Source organism: Drosophila kikkawai, chromosome X (assembly GCF_030179895.1).
Source record: "Drosophila kikkawai strain 14028-0561.14 chromosome X, DkikHiC1v2, whole genome shotgun sequence".
Lineage (NCBI taxonomy): Eukaryota > Metazoa > Arthropoda > Insecta > Diptera > Drosophilidae > Drosophila > Drosophila kikkawai.
In genome coordinates this window covers 18,878,416-18,897,491 of record NC_091733.1, presented here as the reverse complement: position 1 = coordinate 18,897,491, position 19,076 = coordinate 18,878,416, and the positions used below count along the sequence as shown (strand labels likewise).

Here is a 19,076-nt window from a genome sequence, read left to right as displayed (position 1 = left end):
AGGTCCAGGAGGGGGTGCTTCCTGGGCTGTATGTTTTTGGGTGGTTTTCGGGGGACGTCGGGAAACGGCAGCACCGCTGAGACCCACGTGTCAAAGAGAGCCCAAAGACAATGTCAAGCAACACCAAAAAAAGAAGGTAAACTTTTGCTAAAAAAGATAAAATGCATGGAAACGACTGGAAGATACCTGGGAAGAGAGAGCTCTAATTTGCAGGCTTCGGGAGAAGAAAATCGAAGCTTGTGTGTCCTTAAAGTTTTCAATTATAACAGGAAACCGCGTTTTAAATCTATCAGAAAAAACCTTTTTCCCCAGATAAAGTACAGCCCAACATGCCTCTGGATGATGACGATGCCAAAGTCGGTGAAAGTTGGCTTCGAATTGCGCGCATGTTTAAATGTTGTTATGAATATGACAGCCGAGCATGTCTGCTAGCGGTTGTAAGCGGGGCGGTGGGGGTGGAATTATTATTTTTGTAATAACCCAGGAAGGGGGACGGAGGGAGGTAGGAGGAGGAGGAGCCAAGAAATACGGAACCCGAAGCTATCGCCGCCTGTCGCTTGTAGGACGACTTCCGCTAATGCAAGTGCCCGCTTCCGTTTCCGCCGCTTCCTCCGGCTGCTTCGCTGCTTTTTGTTTCACTTTCGGCTCATTGCTTATTTCACTGAGAGCGCTATGCTTGTTTGCTGCTTTTTAAAACCTATGAAATGCAAATTGAGTTAAATATTTATGTGTTTGTAATCAAGGACCCCCGCCCCAAGATATCCCGACGAAATATCAACAGCAGCAGCACCAGCAGCATCTCCAGTGACAAAAGCTAAAGCCTTGCCTGCTCCTCCTATAAGCCATGAGTACGGGTGGGGCGACAAATAACATTTCCAATTACGCGACTTTATTGCCGACAATATGAGTGGGTAGCGCTGTGGGGTCCGGGTCCTTGCCAGGATCCAAGAGGGATGAATGGGATTCTATCTGGATTCAATTTGAAGTCATATATCTAACATTTTGGGGTTCAGCAGTTTAGTAAAAACATCTTATATTTATATATAATATTTAAGAACTATATATTCAGATCTTATTATTTATAAACATATAAATAATAATCTTAAAATATATCTCCAGCACCCGGAAATTAGCTGAGTGATCACTGGGTACCTCTCATATTTTTAATGTGTGCGATTTCGTTGATTATGTGCCATTGTCGGCTCGTCAAGGAGCCCCTGGGCGGTGGATGATGGGAAGGAGGCGGAGGCCAACGGTGCTTGAGCCGACGACAGGTGGCCAGGGTTCTCGGTGCAATCAAGTAAATTACGGAAATTTACAACTTGCCGGGGTCACATTGCCCACACCCATTGTGCCAATTACACTTTGTCGGCTTTATTTATATTTTTGTACAAAAATATAGGGTACTTTGGCAACATGATAAGGTAAAGAAGGATCTCATTGAATAGATAAGAGATATAAATTCCACACAAAACCCCTTTTCTGCCTGGCTGCACTTTATTTTCAATTTAAAGAAATATATATTTAATGATATATTTTTGTATATATTGCAAAGTATTCAGAATTCGGCTTGATATTCAACATCCTTCAGTCCTTGTTGTTTATTTGTTTGATTGCGTTCTGCAAATTGGCATGGCCTCCATCATAAAATTTGATGTTACCATAGTGCGTAGGCCATGCGGCAAACTGGGGGAATGGTTGGGGAGGGACACCCCTTCTCCAGTTGAATGCCACAGTAAAGCCATTAAACTGATGTCCTATTAAATTATTGAGAATAAATTCAAACAACCAGCAGCGAGAAATGTCAGGCCAGAGAAAAAAAATATAAAAAAATATATATAAAAGAGCAGCGAAAACGAGGCGGACAGGATAAAGCTATAAGGCGAATCAGCGGGTAAAAAATAGAGTTGAACATATCAAATAAATAATAAATAAACGACAGTCGATAAAAAATCGCATCGCTTCTAGTTGTTCCTCTTTCTCCCGGCCAGAGAGTGGGTGTGACATCAACGAACAGGACACCACAGGGCCACAGTGCTGTCAGTGCTGCTAATTTATTATTTCGGATAAATATTATCCGCTTTGGTCACACTATTTAAGGGTGACTGTACCTTTGGTTGTTCTGTTCCCTTTTTAAAGTACGGGTGCCCAACCCTGTTTTATTTAGTATTCATTTCTGGTAGAAATATAAAGATATATAGCCTTTTAAAATCATACTGCTAATTTGTCCTTTTTGCGGACACACTTAACCCGGTTTGGTCACACCTTTTTTCGGTCTCTTTGAAGTACCATGTTTTATACTATTTAAAGTAGAAATATAAAAATCCCTTAAAAACGCAATAATTGGCTGTCTCTCACATGATCTATTCTAATGTAATATTTTCCAAATTTCTTTCTTTGTTTTTTCAAGTTTTTTTCTTCATAAACTGTCCTGTCCTGTTATGTTTTCTGATTTTTCCTATAAAAAATAAGTGATTGCCAAAACAAATAATAAATTTGTCCCAGCATCACTGCTGGACAACCATAATAAAGCGATTCATTTGCAGATTTTCTCTTCAACCAAATCTCTTTCACTTGTCATCCCTCCCAACGGAATACCCTGGACACAAGGCATGATGGCCAGAGGAACAACGTGATGTTTTTCCATAAGCTAAAGGATTGTCACTAAAGTATGCCATATTAAAATATTTAATTACTTATTGCTATTATATTCAAGTTGTAGGGTATCCATTAGTCGACTTCCCTACCAGCTTTTTCTCCGGTACTTTTTTTTTTTTTATTGTATATTAAAAAATGCGCAAAAAGAACGAAATACAAAGAATAATGAAACGAATCATTGAGGCAAATATTTGAATGGCAAATATTTCAAAAAACACCAACCGTGCCTTTGGTGGCATAGCGTGTGGGCGGATATTATAAATGTTATTGCTTTTCATTACCCTGAAAATGTCAAAGCGTGTAAAATGTGCGTTTGCAGTGGGTTACGGCAGGCAATCCCGGTGCCCTAATACGATTTCTGCCTTGTGCATACCCCAAGACCCATAATCGCAGTCGTCTTCTGACAAATTGAGGCAAAATGCAGCAGGACTCCCAAGGCAAAACCGAAGCAGATTCATTAATCAGAAAACCAAAAGGAGAGAACTGGCGTAAGCCGTGTCTAGTCCGGAGAAAAAAAGGAGAAATGTATATAATAATAATAAAAGAAAAGTCCTTTTTGCGGAGCTTGAGTGTAGTAATAAAAGTTCTGGGGCAACAGCTGCCCTAAATGAGGGAAAACCTTGGGAGTTTACCAGGGAAAATGATTCTTTTTCCCTTTCTATAGTTACATTTACTCTGCCTGCATTTCCCTTAAAACCCTCTCTGAGGCTCATCGAATGCAAATATTTGGCCAGCAATCGTCATTCGTCGTCAGCAGACGCTCATTAGTCTGGCCAAAATGTAACCGAAAATATCCCTTCAGCCTTCAGCAACTGTTGGCTAATAGAAAAATTTGTCGCATGACGAGCATTATTGACTAATACCCGCCCCACAACAGGGACCATGAGTAAAGGACTTGTGGCTCGAAATAAACCTAAAGGAAGAAGGGGACTGGAAACTGTGAGCAACTTTGCATAGACTGGCACAAGGACGAGGACCAGGACCAGGACCAGGGCCATGGCTTGGCTAGGCTTGGCACAACCCCTAAAACCGAAACCTTTAAAACCATTTAACGTAACTTTCAGGACCAGGCTGGCCAAATACGACAGCCAGGGTACGCGTGTGTGGACAAAGTTTTTAAAGTGTCAAAAAGTTTGGGCAACGTCACCCATCAACAGCGCCACTTTCAGTGGCCATCGAGAGATATTCCCGCAGTATTTTGGAGGAAGAAAGGGAACCGGCACCGGCACCGGCACCTGCCCCAGCACCTGCCCCAGCACCTGCATGTCGCACCTTGCATTCTGCTCCAGGTTCCTGGCGCTTCCTCCTGGCACTTCCTCTGCAGGCCGCAAATAGTTGCGGCCATAACTTTTAAATAGATTTGGAATCTGTTTCGAATTTTTAGCTTCATCCTGCCCTCCAGCCTGGTCGTGGTCCCTTTGTTTAGAGCTTAATTTTATTTTTTTCTTTACGTTTTTTGTTTTTGTTTGCATTTTGCCTTAAAAGGACAGAGGAAAGTTTTCGTTTTGCTGCATTTATGAATTGACAGGTAGCCCAGGAAAATGGCCAGAAAGCGGGTTTTGGTCGTTTTTGGCAGCCCTTTTAGCCATGTCAGTGCAATTATTATGTAATAAATTTGCATTCAGTGAAGTGCTGGCTAAGTTCAACAGCGGCTAATATCGAAATGTTGATTTCCCTTCAGATTTGACCAAGATTGATCGACAGAACTGAGCTGGCTTAGATACACAGAGATAGAGAGAGAGAGAGGAGAAGTGAAAAAACTAGGACGAAAAAGCAATTCAGCATTTAGCCTCGTCATTAAGACAATACTCTATCTCAGCCTCCGGCCTTTATTTACTTTGCTTTCGTCCTGCAAAGTTTAGTTACGTTCAAATCCCGGCTCCGGGGGGCTTTTCGGTTAGCCAAAGCTCTGCACCGCGACGTCTTTTCCTGGCCGCCGTGTGGAAAAGTGCGTGAAAAGCGTCATGATTTATGCAGCAACTACAGCAATAAATCCATTTTGGCATGGCCCAACAAATGGCATGTTAAATAAACTGGAAACAGCACTTGGAGAGAGCCAGAGAGCCAGGGAGAGAGAACGAAAGGTTTCCATGGAAAAGGACCGGGCCGGGCCGGAAGTGGACGCAATGCAGCACTTCCGGCCTGCCGCTCTGTCCCTCTGTGGACACGCTTTCGGATTCAGACTACTCCTGATCCTACGGCTGTAGACTCGTCCTGGGAATGACAGGCTTAACGGCAACAACAACAACAACAACAACAAAACCAGCAAGTCAACAACCGCAAAGCTTTTGGCAGTCCTTGGCCAAGGCACAGCACGGAAATAGAGCTCAGAAGTTGTGTAGATCAAATACGGTCTATATAAATATATAATACATAAATTGAAAAATAAATAAATTCTAAGCGGAGAATACAGAATTCGTCATAGATAAGTGTTAAAAAATACAAACCTAAATTTTTAAGGAAATGCCTTTCCTCAAGACTAAATTTATTTAGAAATAATATTTTTAAAGCCTGAAAAAAATATAAAAAATATATTAAACTAACCTTTATAAGCAGAGTTTAGTATACATTTCAAAGGTAACAATTTTATAAAGCTACACTGTGCAGCCTCCGTTTGCCTGTTGACCGCAGGGGAGAGCCAGCCCAAAAAGTTACCATAAAAAATCCCCTGCACCCCCGTGACTGTAACCAACCTTTAATACCAAAAAAGTAAAGCGAAATGTAGCTGGACAATGTTTACAGCCAGTCATGCCACTATGTAGCTTTTGCCTCAAGCCAGATGATATAGGATTTTGGGGGGCTAAGAGCCAAGAATCAGGAATCGAATTTGCATGGCTCAATCTGGCGCTTTCAGGCCAGGACTCTATAAAGCTAGAGATCAGGATATAGTTTTATAGGAGTTCCGTGACAGGAGTATATGAAGTATAGGGTGGCTTCAATCAAACTCGACTAGCAAAAGTTCTCCTATAAAAAATAATAATCACAAACAACAAGCTAAGATAAATACCTGTAAAATTATAATTTAAATTTTCTTTAAAAATCACTTGTAAAATAGAACTTCTTTTCCCCCTTATTATTAATGAAATATTGATCCTTAAACACTTAACCCTGGTCTCAGTGTCGCCTCAATAGTTTTAAGAGTCTTTTAATATTTAAAAAACTAACTTGGCTGTTACGCTCTTTTGGCCACTGCACTGCACCACCCCCCTGTTGACCCGAACCTCTGTTTTTTGGCGGCACCGCCAATTAGCACACGTGGGGCCAAGAGGCTTTGGCTTTGGCTTTGGCTTCAGTTTCGGTTTCGGGTTTCGCTTGTTTTCCTCATGCGGCGTATTAAATTTGCATGACCACAGAAATATTTCAATATAAAGCGGCCAAGCGGGTAGGGGCGTGGCGGGGCGGGGCGGGTCAGGTGAGTCGTCGGTGGGGTGGTTCTGGCGGGCAATGGAAAGTTGTTTATATACACTTTTTATAATCTGCTGCCCTGCTCCGCCGGCACTTCCCAACCCATTAGCTTTGCCCCTTTTTGGTTTGTGCTCCGTCAGCGGACAAGGCAAAAACATTTCCGCTGGCACAGCACACAGCAGTGCACTGAAAAAAAGATGTAGGGGGAACTAGGATTATCGAATTTAAAGTAAAGATATCGGTATTATCGATAGCATTGAATAAATATCAATACATGTTAATGTTATTTGTAAACAATTTTAAAAATCATTTTTATTTAAATCTATATAAATTCTCATTATTGTTCAACTAAGCTAGAAATCTTATTTATCGATTTATCGAGAATATATCGTAATGTAAAAATGTCGATCTTATGTCAAATATTAACAAACTTTATCTCACTTTTCTGATATTAAATAATTGAAAAAAATATGAATATGTGAAATTTAAATAATTAAAAACATTATAAAGATTTTTGTTTTGTGTATTTTGTAGCTTATAAAAATAGAATACATGTAAAAAGTAACCTTAATTGGAAAGAGAACTAAACTAAAAGGAAACTCCTTCAAGCTGCAGATTTGGGATTTTGTGATATAATATTTAAAATTTTTTTTTTAGGAAATAACTAGAAATAAATTATTATTTATTGAGCACTTTTTATATTTAATTATATATTTCATTCTTTACCTTTTTTAAGGCAGAAACATCTTAGCTTTAATCTTACATCATTTTTTAAATAATTAATTTGACTACACATGCTATTAAAAATATATAAATAATCACCTCCTTTTCTCCATGTGCATACCCACATACACAGGCACCGCTTAACCCTCATCAGGCTTTACACCTTTCGGCGCAGTAGGAAAATTCAAATTTACAAAATTTTTTATTTTCATTTTCGTTGTTGTTGTTTTTCTATTTCCATTTGCAAAAATAAAAAAAGAAACGAAAGGGGAGAACTCTTCGTTGGTCCCAAAAATGTCAGAGGCCTCTCTCTCTACACACACACACACACGATTCTATGCAGTTTGGGCCTGTTTTGATTTTTTGGCGAAGGGAAAACGGGAAAACCGGGAGAAGGGAACGTTTGTACGAGAAGCTTATAATCAACATAACAGTCATAACAATGGCCATTAAAGAGCTGGGGAAGGGCAGGGGCGGAGTCCTGGGGCAGGTCGAGGCGAGCAGCTGACGACCAATGCCAACTCATTTTTCATGGGAAGCAGGCGGCATAAATCTGTGCACAATGCGTCTGGCATTTGCTTGATGTCCTTCTCCGCTGTTTCAGTCAGTCCCTCCCTCTATCTGTGTCTGTATCTGTATCTGCACAGGGAGAAAAATCGAGTAGTTCAAAAGGTTCCAATGGTATTTGGGAAATAAATTGTAGCTCTAAAAGTGTATTTCTAATTTTCTATTTAAGCTAATCTTGTGGTCTGTTTTATTATTATATATATATTGTATATTATATTATATATTATTATAAAAACATATCTTTAATTAAGAATATACTACAACAAAAAAACCTTTCTTTCAATTATTCTTATATCCATTTCGAAATTCTACTATTTACAGCAATTCTCAAATTGTTTGACTACTTTATATATATTAATATCTACATTTTCTCTCACTGTATTTACGTTCCCCAATGTGAGTTACTGCTCCGCTTGAGTGTGCGTGTATAACTTGACCACAATAAATTTTATTTGTATTATTTTGCCGGCGTCGACATCGTTTGTTTTGTCGCTCAAGTGCGAAAGCAACAATACAAAACGAGAGCCGAAAATAAAAATAATAATAAAAACAGAAAACAGGACACAGACGAAATAAAATAAAATAAAAAAAACAAGAGCTCACAAGACAAGACAAAGGAGGGCTAGAGCCACCACAGTCCTAGAAATGGAGATGGGAAACAAAGAAACCGACTTCAGGTGCACTTCAAAGAAGAAAATTTCTCGGATACAAAAAAAAAAAAAAATAATGTCATCAACTAATGAGCGGAAAGCCAGGACCAAGGAGAGGGTTCATTTTGGTTCTTTGAGTTAATTAAATTCCTTACCCAATCTTGGCTAAAAAAATATATAATGGAATCTCGAAATTATAAGCTTACAATTCCAGTTCAAAGGAAACCTAAAAAGAATGTATGCAAATTAATAAAAATAAAATAAGATTTAAGAATATTTAAGAATATTTTTGTATTTATATATAGTTTTTATAATTTATTTAAAATATATTTCTAGCTCAACTGTAAAACTCTCAAAGCATACTTTCGAGTTTCCTGATTTCTGTAGTCCTTATTCACACCTTCTTCTATCTTTTGGCCTTTGACAGATTTAAGCTTCAATTCACCTGACTATAATTTGTACCTCATATATCATACTCCTTGGCTTATTATACTTAAACGAGGAGCCAACAAACCGTAACTCAAACACCGCCTTTCTTCTTTTATTTTAACTGCGTTTACTTGGCACGCAACATTTTTCACAGCGCACTTTCAGTGTGTCTGAGTGTGTGTGTGCGTGTGCGTGTGTGTGCGCGTGTGAGTGAGTAATGCCCTCCACTGGCAGGACATGAGGAGTTGGTATTTGGTCAATGCTTCAGTTTTACGGTTCGTAATGCTTGTAATTGATTGTTAATGCCGCACTTAACCCAGACTCCAGCTGAGCTGGCCAAAAGGACAATCGTCCTGCGGCTGGCCGAAAGAAAAAAAAAAAAAACAAAAAAAGAAACTGGGGCCACGAATATGTGTACTATATATACATATATATTCTCCCGAATCCCGGAATCCGGTTACGGCTCCTTCTCCTGCTACTGTTGCCTTTGTTTTCCCCCGCCTGACGTGCGTGGCTTGGCTTATTTATTATTTAAGGGCCGCGTTGCGTGTGCAATTGCTGAAATTCCTTTTTTAAAAATAACTCTCAGAAATCAGTTAAGAATATATCCAAATGAGGGGGGGGGGGGAATAAGAAGTAGGAAGAGAGTCGGCAACAGCGGCAAACAAATAACGCCAAGGGATCGCAGGGCTTAAGGCTGGACTGGTCAGCCAGAAACAGGATTTGGAAAGGGATCACAGGTGAGGAATGTTTTTAAGCAAATTTACTTAAATAATAATCCATGCTAAAGCTAATTATTCATGAAATATATATTTAATAATACACTAATTATCCAAACGAAATTCCGAAACCAATCTAGTTAGCTGGGGAAAAGGCTCGATCGCAAAAAAACGGAAACATTAATGCCGGCAATATAATAAAGGATAATGCAGCAGGAATGGCAACCACTTCCTCCCCCTCTCCGACGACATTCCTGGCCACACTAAACAGCCTGGCGCACAACTGAAATGACAATAAACAAAAATGCAGTGGCACAACTACAACTACAACTGTCGGGACGAAGGATAACAGAATGTTCGCCCTGCTACAAGGATGTGAGTTGGGGGGAGACAGAAAGAGAGAGAGAGAGAGAGGGAAAGATAGCGGTGCAATGGAGAGATGGAATAGCGCAGGAATAGCAGGGAATGACAATTTGGAATAGCTGAAATGCTGCTCTTGTTGTTTGGCCTTTTCATTTCTTCGTCTCCCTTTTTTTACTTTTTTTTATCCTTTTGCTTTTTGTTATTTCTTTTTCGTTTATTGAATTCGCAGCATGCAGCAACAATGGCAGCAACTTTTGTTGCATACTTCTCGGAGCCACCCACGCAGCATGAAGGATATATGTATGGTACTTTTGTTTTTAAATCCTTAAAGGAAGGCTACAAATCAAAGGGAAAATCTTGAGTTAGGTTTCCAGAAGCCTGATAGTAGAAAAGATTAAGTTGTATACACACCAGTTAATTAACTGATAATTCTACAAATATTTTTAATTAATTATTTCAAATAGTTAAAGCTAACAAAGGACCCTATTTCTGGGATTCTTTGTAATATTTACTCCTACTATCAGACCTAAGAAAGTGATACTCCCATCTACCTCTATTTTCCCTTATCACTTACATATAATTTGTAATATTACATCACATCATAAACCATATTTTGGCTTTTTCTAATCAAATCCAAACAAAAAACCGCTGCGAAAGGCCATACACAATGGGATGTTGGGTGCTTGGGATCGTTGAAATGAAAATGAAGATGAAATAAAATGGAAAGCACAAACAAGAGGAGAAACACAAAAAAAAAAAACAGCAAACTGCAAAAATTTCTATGCTGTAAACGAAATTGAAAATGAGCAAGCGGAGCGAACACGGACATGGACATGAGAAGCGGACACCGACACGGACACGGACATGACCGGCACCCAGACCGAGACCCAGACCCAGACCCCGAACCTAGGACCCAGAACCTTGCCAAAGCTCAATCCCAGATCGACACCTGCACTGAGACAAAAAAAGCAAGCCAAGCTGACGATGAAAGAGTGACAGAAATCCTATTAAAATATATATAATAGAGATTCTGGCTTTAGTAAATGGTATCATTAAGGCTTAGTTAGAGTAAGAACTAGCTCAGAATTTATTTTTCTAGTTTATCTAAATTTTTGTAGACCCTTTTTAGTGTTTTATTTACTCTAGAAGTGCAATTATTTAAAATTAAACAAACAAACTGCCTTAAAAATAGGTTCCCAAACCCCTAAAATGCTTTGTGTTTTACAGGTAATCCAATGATTTTTGACTGCGTTGCCTTCCAGTGGGAACCTTATATGGAATTGTGTACACCAAGCACTAGAGGTGTTGGTGGGAATGTCTGAATGCCAGGATGTGCACGTCAGTGTGTGCTTTTCCCGCTCCTCCACAAACCCCTTTTCTTGTGAGCTCTGCTCTCGTCTTGTAATGAGCCGGAGAATGGACAGTGGAGAGTGGAGAGTAGCGGGCGGAGCAGGGAAGACACTGATGAACTTCATCTTAACTAACCGAAATGCAGGTGAGGGTTGGCACAGGTGAGAAATGGATGGTAGGTAGGGGAGGGAGGGAGCAACAGAACTAGGAATCGCTTAAAAGCAAATTGCGCTGAAAAGCAATCAGCGCATAAGTGCAATACAAATACAAACAAGCTTATTGCTTTTCCCGTTGTCCTCTCGCGCTCCTTCCGGCTAGCATGCCCTTCACAATGGCAGGGAGATGGGTTCTGGAAAGCGAATAACAGATAGCAAAATGAGATGAAGTGTCCAAGCACCACTACTATTTACGGGCACACTGATATATGGATGAATATATGTTAAATCCATGCACGATGTTGTGCATCATGTTCAGGGACACAGATTTTGGGTTTGTGACTTTTAAGGTATCCTCTCTACTCTCTTTCACAGAATTCTCTTTTCTTTCTTTCACAGAATCGGCTATTCCCCTCTATTCCCACTTCCAACATATACTTTCTTTTATCTTTCGTAGGATTCTGTCTTCGCTCTACCACTGAATCCCAGTCAGGGATATAGACTCTTGCAAAAACATATATAATTTTAGAAAACTCTTTCTCTCCTTGGATTTATTTATAAATTATCAAGTATTATTACTGCTTCGCCAACCCTTATTACTATTTACGATGCCCATCTGTTACGTCCAATGCAACGCTAACCCGGGCTCCGCACAATCCGCTTCGTAAAAGCATTTCTAATGACCAATTACTCTGCGGCGGAGTAGCAAGACCCGGCGAATCCGTAATCCACTCGCAGTGAGCCGAGACCCGTAAACCAGGAACCGAGAACCGGAAACCGAGAACCGAGAACCGAGAACCGAGAACCGAGAACCGCCTAAACAGAAACCATAATCGCAGGCAATGAAATTCTGGATTGCAGCACATAACATAACACATTACACCAACTGTGGGAGGCCGGGCGGGAGGCGTTAAGCCCTCGTCACTTGGCATCGCATTGGTGCTCTGTCCAAAAACCAGCTGTCGACACCTGCAATGAGTGATCACCGCTCGCGGCTCGCATTACAATGCAAATACACATTACACACACACAGCCATGGCCGGAGGGAGGGAGTAGGTTATTGCCCATATGGCCGCCGGAGTTGCCAACTTGTAGCCGAAACGTACGACGAAACAGCAAACACATTTAGCCCCGTAATGGACTCTTTTTATGGCATTTATAAGAGCGCCAAACAACGTCTTTTCAGAGGACATACAGGCAGACAGACAGACAGACAGATGGAGGGTCCGTGCTCAGGTAAAGCCAAGCAAAAAAGTATAGAAATAAATTAAACTAGCACCCGTGGCAGTCTGAAAATGCGTGGCACCTGTATGAAATAGCGCTATCAATTGAGAGCCAAGGGGAAAAACGCCACTTTCGCTGAATAGTTGAGCTACTTTTTCCAAGGGTTTTTTAGTTATTTTCTAGTTATATTATCCCAAGCTTGAATGCCGATTATTGTGGATTGAGGGTATATCTAATAGCTTCGAAGCTATATCTAATAACCCGATTGCTTTTTCTAATAGCTATGCCCATGGTTGCTTCCCTCATTAAGTAGTTAGAAAGATAATTTGCATGCAATATTGAAAGGAACTCAGCTCACAAACCAGGTGCTTTTAATGACTAACTTGATTTTCTATAGTTCAAGGGTGAGAGGTATAATATCAACCATATCTTGGAGAATTATCTATAATTGCATTTAAAAAGGTCAATTTGAGCCAAGAAGTCATAGTACTCATAAGCCTAAACGATGATCCCAGTTCCAGGTACAATTTTGCTTGCTAAAGAATTCCCATTTTATTTCTGAAAGGGAGATCATTTCCAGATGGAAACTCTACAACAAAATTCACCTATCAACGTGTTCATTACGGCCCACTGGGGCTTACTAAAACCACTAATGTTCTTAAAATATATTTAACAAAGTCAGCTGAACTATATGCTATATACTATTTGTATATATACTCTTGAAAATGTACCAAATAAAGTAAGCTTGCATCTATAAATCCTTTGCATTTCTGTAACAAAATTGCTTCTTATTTCAAGTTAAAGAAGTGTAACGTGTTATTTGAAGTCCTTTAGAAACCTTACCGAAACCTTTAATCAACATGTTTGTCTTTCAAATCCACCTGGACCTCTGCCCCCACGCTCAGGCTTATGAATTCCATTTGGACTATCCTCATTACTATTCTATTTCCAGGAGTAGCCAAACTCGCACCATCGACAACTCTCTATAGAGAGGTTTTCACTGAGGTTCAGGTTCATGTTCACGTTTTATAAGTACACTGACAGAAAGCTTGGGGCTTTGATAGATGATATTGCTAATTATTATAGAAGAAAGATCCTCTATTTAGCTAGTTTTTTCTATTTTTACTCCACAAATGTTAACCCATCAATATATCTTTTGAATAATCAACTTAGAGCCTTTAAAATCCCTTAAATCCAGTAGTAGATCTCCCTATTTTCGCTCACTGCATTTCCTTTTGTGGTAGATCCAATAAAATGTGCGAAAAAGTTGATGCGCGGCTCGCGATTGCCATTTATTTTTATTGCCGCACTTACCTGCTACTTAGCGCCACCCGCCTTCTTCGGCTGCTTCTGTTGGCGCAGGTGGGCGTGGCCGTCACAGAAAGAAGTCTCGAGTTTGAGTTTGAGTTTTGACTTTTGCTCCTGCTTTTGGGGACAAGTGTGTGTGTGTGTGTGTGAGTAGAGAAGAGGGATTCCCCTCTTTCCCTCTGTGAGTGCGTGTGCGACTGGCACTTTAATCAGCAATGCCATTTGCTACTTCTGCACAAGGATAACAGGGGACCCAGCAAGGACCAGGTGTCCTCGTAGGCCAGGAATGCGAAAAAAAGGAGAAGCGCGTACAAGAAAAAAAAAAAAGGAAAGGGGGAGAACATTCGCACATAACACTTCCCGGGGGCAATAAAGTCGCGCATATTTATAAGCCGGCGCGGCTGTCTCTCGATTTCCATCTAGGCGCTGCTTTATGCCAGCTTTTATGGCCAGTCGAATGTATCGAAGCCCTGGCTGGCACTTGGTTCGCACTTCGCACTCCATCCATTGACAATGACATCCTGCGAAGAAAACCTCCTGGCCAGGATCTTCTGCCCGTCAGCTGCGCCGCATTTATTTCGCATTTGCCGTTTTATTGCGCAAAATTGAAGGCGCACTTTATTGCCGACTGGATTTTTGGCATAAACAGAATTTATGCATATACAATATACTCGCAAAAAAAAAAACAAAAAAAAAAACTGCCCCGGACGTGACGAAGTCCTGGGAAGCAACCCAGGGAGCAAAAGTTTTTAATTTGCTTAGACGCGACGGCAAGTCTGCCTTTGGCCTATAGAGCCTCTAACTTGGAGAGGCTCAAGCCTCTCCTGGGTCCTAGGAGAATCGGTCCTAGGCTCTCTAGCTTCGCCAGCTTAAAGCAGATTAAATTATCGCATTTTTCTCCTTATTTTTCTTGCTCCTGCTCCTGGCTGATTCGATTTTTTTTTTTTGCCAAAGAGAAAAAAAAAATAAGCAACAACCCGACGAAAAGCAAAATCGTTGGGCAGGCGGCAAAAGTTCGAATAAATTGAGTGAAAGTTCGCATTTGCCTTAAACATTTTCGTTTGGTTTTTCTTTCTTGCTTTTTTTATTTTATTTTCTTTTTTTTTTTTTTTTTAGGCAGCACATGGAATCAACTTGAAAATTTATGTTCCCTATTGGCCCAGGTGTGGATGGCTTTCATCTTTTCCCATTTTTCTCCTGATTTTCGGGCCAAAAGCATTTTTGGTTAAAAAATAAGTTTGCCAAGGGGACAACCCACTTTTACCAAGATTGAATTCAGGCCTTTGTCTTGAAATAATATTGATTTCTTCATTTAATATAACTTTTGTTGGAAATCTGATTAGTATCCCTGGACTTGGTAAAAGTTCTTGGGGTTTGTGGTTACTTTTAAAAACAAAGCTGGGGTTTTATTCTACGATTTTTAGCAATAACTTGGAAATTATAAATAGAAAATATATGCAAAAAAAAGTCTGGTTCTGACAGGAAATATATTAATTTTCAAATTAAAGAATTTAAAGTTTAATCCTATTCTGTTTTGAGTTGAGATTCTGCTTAATTTATAAATAATTATTCCGAAATTGTTATATTATATATTTCTTTTGTAAATTAGGGCTTTGTTTTTATATTTCTTTATAAAAGAACTAACTTTTTGTGTAAAAAAATTAAAACATTGACAAGATCTTGTACACTAAGCAAAAGTCTTGTTACTTTAATTGTTATATTCCTGGTGGCAACAGCAAACAGCAACAGTCTCAAGGCTCTCACACACACGCACACACTAACACACCCTTGCACACACTAACACACACACACACACACCCGCTGGAAACTTACTAATTGAATTATTGCGCCCCGAAAAATATGCTACGTTCCTGCAGTTGCAAACGAATCAATTCACTTTTCCAGTTGGCATTTCTCACTTTTCAATGTTTACATTTCACTGGCAAAACTATCGTTGTATTTTCTTCGTTTTCTAGTTATATTTGTATTTATTTTTTCGTCAATTGAGAACCGAAAACCAAAAAAAAAAAGGGGAGAACAGAGTGGCACTCAGACGTGTAACCGAAAAAAAAGCAACAATAACAACACGGAACACGGAACAGATGCAATTGACGGAGGCACGCTTTCGCGGCGCGTTTTGATTTCGCTTTCGCTACCGACTCGGCGGGAGGGGGGAACAACGGGCGACTGAGGGGGTGGTTCCGAGGGGTGAGGAGGATGAGAGGACGAGAACGAAGACGATCCACCTGATATATCACGTACCCGCCGCGTACAACGAACGAGCGAGGGAACCAACGCGCGAGCCGTTGAACTGACCAGTCTCAATGGTTCGCTTAATGGCAATGTCAACTCCAATTTCGAGTGCGAATCGTATCGAATCAAATCGAATCGAACAGAATCGAGTCCAAGCGTTGCGAACCCAAGCGAATCGAGTGATTTGCAGTCTCTGTCCGCGTGCACAAACCACAGCGCCTGATATCCCAAATGAAACTGAACGGAGGAGAGCCGAGCGTACTCGAAACTCGGCCAATGACTCGCGTCTGCCGAGCCGGCGCCGAGTCCTCAGCCTTTGGCTTCCACACACACCCCCGCAGTCCATCGACATGCACCTTTCGCAGGTCGCACGAGGGCTTCGTTGCTCGTCGGCTTCGCCGCTTCCGTTTCCCGCCGACGACGCCGCTTTGGGTGCTCAGCTTCGGCTTTTCACCCTGCGGACCTCGGCAGGGATGCGCAGGCGCAAAGCGGTCGCTGTGGAACGCGTGTGTGGATGGTGTCTGTGGCAGAGATGAGAAGGAGTTCCATATATGTGCCTTTGGATCCTGAAAGTAAATAAATAAAGCTCGTTTTATTCATAGGGAATAAGGATATAGCCTTGTCCAACGCCGTTCCTGCCTGTACGATGCTCAAGCTCATAGAGATTGGTGTTTTGAATGTAAAATAATTTTTAATAATATTTTCAAAAACAGTTTTTTGATAGGCATAAAAAATTCAAGTAAATAGAAAGCCATTCCTTATTTTTTTTGCATTTAATTTAATTAATCTAAATCTTAAAAAGTTAACTTATTTACCAATTAAAATTCACTTACTATCCACCCTTTGCCTTAGGTAGCTGCCATCTCTGACGATTCCCCTTGTGGACTCCATTTTTTCGGGATTCCTGCGCCTCGTGCGATGCCTGCAAGCGACAGGACAGTCGGTGGCCGAAAGGCTCGCAGCGCTTGCAACTTGCAACTGCAAGTGCAGCCACGAAGGATCCTTCGTCAGGATATGCTATTGACGAAGACTAAAGTCGCGACTGCCTGCTGTTGCTCCGGTTTCTGTGCCTCATGCCTCCTTCTCCTCCTGCATCCTCCTTTCCGTGCTCCTGCCGCCGGACAAGTTCAAGGGAATTCCGCGCGACAAATACATTACACACGCACCGCCAGCGCGAGTGCAGGCAAATTAAGCTGACAGCCGCAGACCGGGCGGGTATACCGCCCATCCTTTCACCGCTAGTCCTGCCAATGTAACTGCATCTTGAACTCGGCCAGTGTGTCACTACGCTCAGGGTTTTTTTTACCACCGGTAAAGGAGAAAAGAAAAGGAATTTAAAGGGCTTACCCTGGCTGTTCTAATTTTAAGTTATTAAAGAAATTTGGAGTGTAAACTCATAAAATTATTAACCTAAAAGATTTGTTTCTTAATTTAAGGGTAATATTTAATAAAATTTAATATCACAAACATGTATCCACATGCGCTCGCCACTTTGTATTCCCAAGGCCGGCAGCCATAACCTCATGTCATAGATGTTAAAACCAGTTGGGAATTATATGTACACACGTGTGAGATTTTTCGCCGGGAGATCTTTAGGGCGAATTCGCCAAAGTTTGACCAGCAAAGCAAGTGCAATTCTTTTTAATTAAGAAAGGACTTAAACAAAGCCAATTATAAATACCATATTGTTATGCTAATAGCTATGTATATCCTAGAATATCTTATACAAATCGTAGTGCATCTTGTAATATCTTAGGCCCTCTGCAACTTCATCATCTTTGTCTAAGGCTGAGGCTACCTTTTTTTGTATCTAAAGTTGTGGGTGTATCTTTGCCCTTTGAGTTTAACCCAAGTTTAGTTAAACTCCACACAGTGCCTGTAATATCATATATTCCAAGTCACTTATTGGTATATATAGGTACTTATGTTTTGTTCCATCACACCAATAACGAACCGATTAACACCGATCCAAGCGGCGTATCTCAGAGTGCATTTGGTGCGCACTGCACTTTGCTGACTTTGCTTTACTTTTGCCCTGACTTGCCACTAGGACTCGAATTTGAATTTGGTGTGATGCTAGGCAGTGGGGAAATCTCTTAGGGCTGCTCGCTTCAACGGGTTTTCTTCTGGGCTGCAGTTGCTGCTGCTGCTGTTGCATGTTGCTAGTGTTGCGGTTGCCTGTCCTAAGCCCTTTGCACTCACTTCGCTCGGTTCGCGCATCGTCGAGCAGCATCAAGTTGATTTTATCCCTCCGTTCCCTACCGGAAGTTGTCATTAAAATATTGCACTCAGGCAGCCAAAAAGAGAGAGAGAGGGAACTGCAACTCTGTTGCATGCAGGTGGGGAAAAGAGCGCCAAAAAGTGGGGTAAACGCGGCATAAAAAGTGCAACAATATCGAGGCAGCCTCGGTGGAAAGTTTCTGCATTTATGGGAGGCCGCACAGCAGCAGCTGCAATGAATTCAGTGACAGTGTGTCCTTCGGCTCGCTTGGGGGAAAAGTGCGGCTTGGATGAGCCATCCAAAGGCGCCTTCCATCTTCCATCTTGCCGTTGCTTCTCCAAGCTGACAGCCAAATCGTAGCAGTCCCCTCTATGAGCCATTAAAGTCTCATTTAAATCAAGAGGAGCAGTCCGCCATCGAGAGTTGCTATATAGTTGCTATATCCTTAACAGCAAGACGTAACTACTTACATAGTATATATGTAAGTAGTTACGTCTTGCTGTTAAGGATACACGAGCACACTACACCAGTGTCCTTGGACTTTTGCATACCCCGCAGATGCTGTGGCTTTAGTTTCAATTTATAGAAACCACGAAACTCTGCCTATAATAATTATAATTTTAAATATACCATTTAAGCTAATATTATAGCTCATCCTAATGGCAATCGATGAAACCGTACCCCTGCCCGGGATTAAGTGTATCCTTTGCTACGCCACTGCTGGCTGCCTCTTGCTGCCTTGTTCCTGGGTGAGGCTATTGTTCCCTTACTGGTTGCTGCTGCTGCTGCTTATCCACCGAGCACGGATCCAGCAGCCATTGTCCTGGTCGCCTCCTTTGTCTTAGTGCAACAGCCACGAAATGCAACTGCGACGGCCAGGTGGAGATGGAGATAGGGACGCGGCATTTACAGTGACGACGTTCACCTGAACGCCTACTGTCCTCTCTCCCCATTCCTGATCCTGCCCTGGCAAGTCCTGTAATGTCTTCGTCGCGTTTCGGTGCCCGGTGTTTGGTGTTCCTACACGCAGAGCCAGAAATTGTGGCAAATT

The 19,076-nt window shown here is 41.2% G+C and overlaps 1 protein-coding gene across 3 annotated transcripts in view; it reads right to left on the bottom strand.

The window, feature by feature from the left end:
* dpr8 (defective proboscis extension response 8) overlaps positions 1 to 16,722 on the bottom strand; it is a 133,980-nt gene extending 117,258 nt beyond the window's left edge. Inside the window, exons 1-3 of one of the 3 annotated variants that reach the window (XM_070288277.1) lie at positions 16,638 to 16,722; positions 15,385 to 16,370; positions 13,558 to 13,668 (exon numbers count right to left, since the gene is read on the bottom strand). The gene's annotated coding sequence lies outside the window, so the exon portion shown is untranslated. The remainder of the gene's footprint in view (positions 1 to 13,557; positions 13,669 to 15,384; positions 16,371 to 16,637) is intronic. The other 2 variants (XM_070288279.1, XM_070288275.1) reach the window with 2 other exon arrangements.
* Positions 16,723 to 19,076: the final 2,354 nt, after the last annotated feature.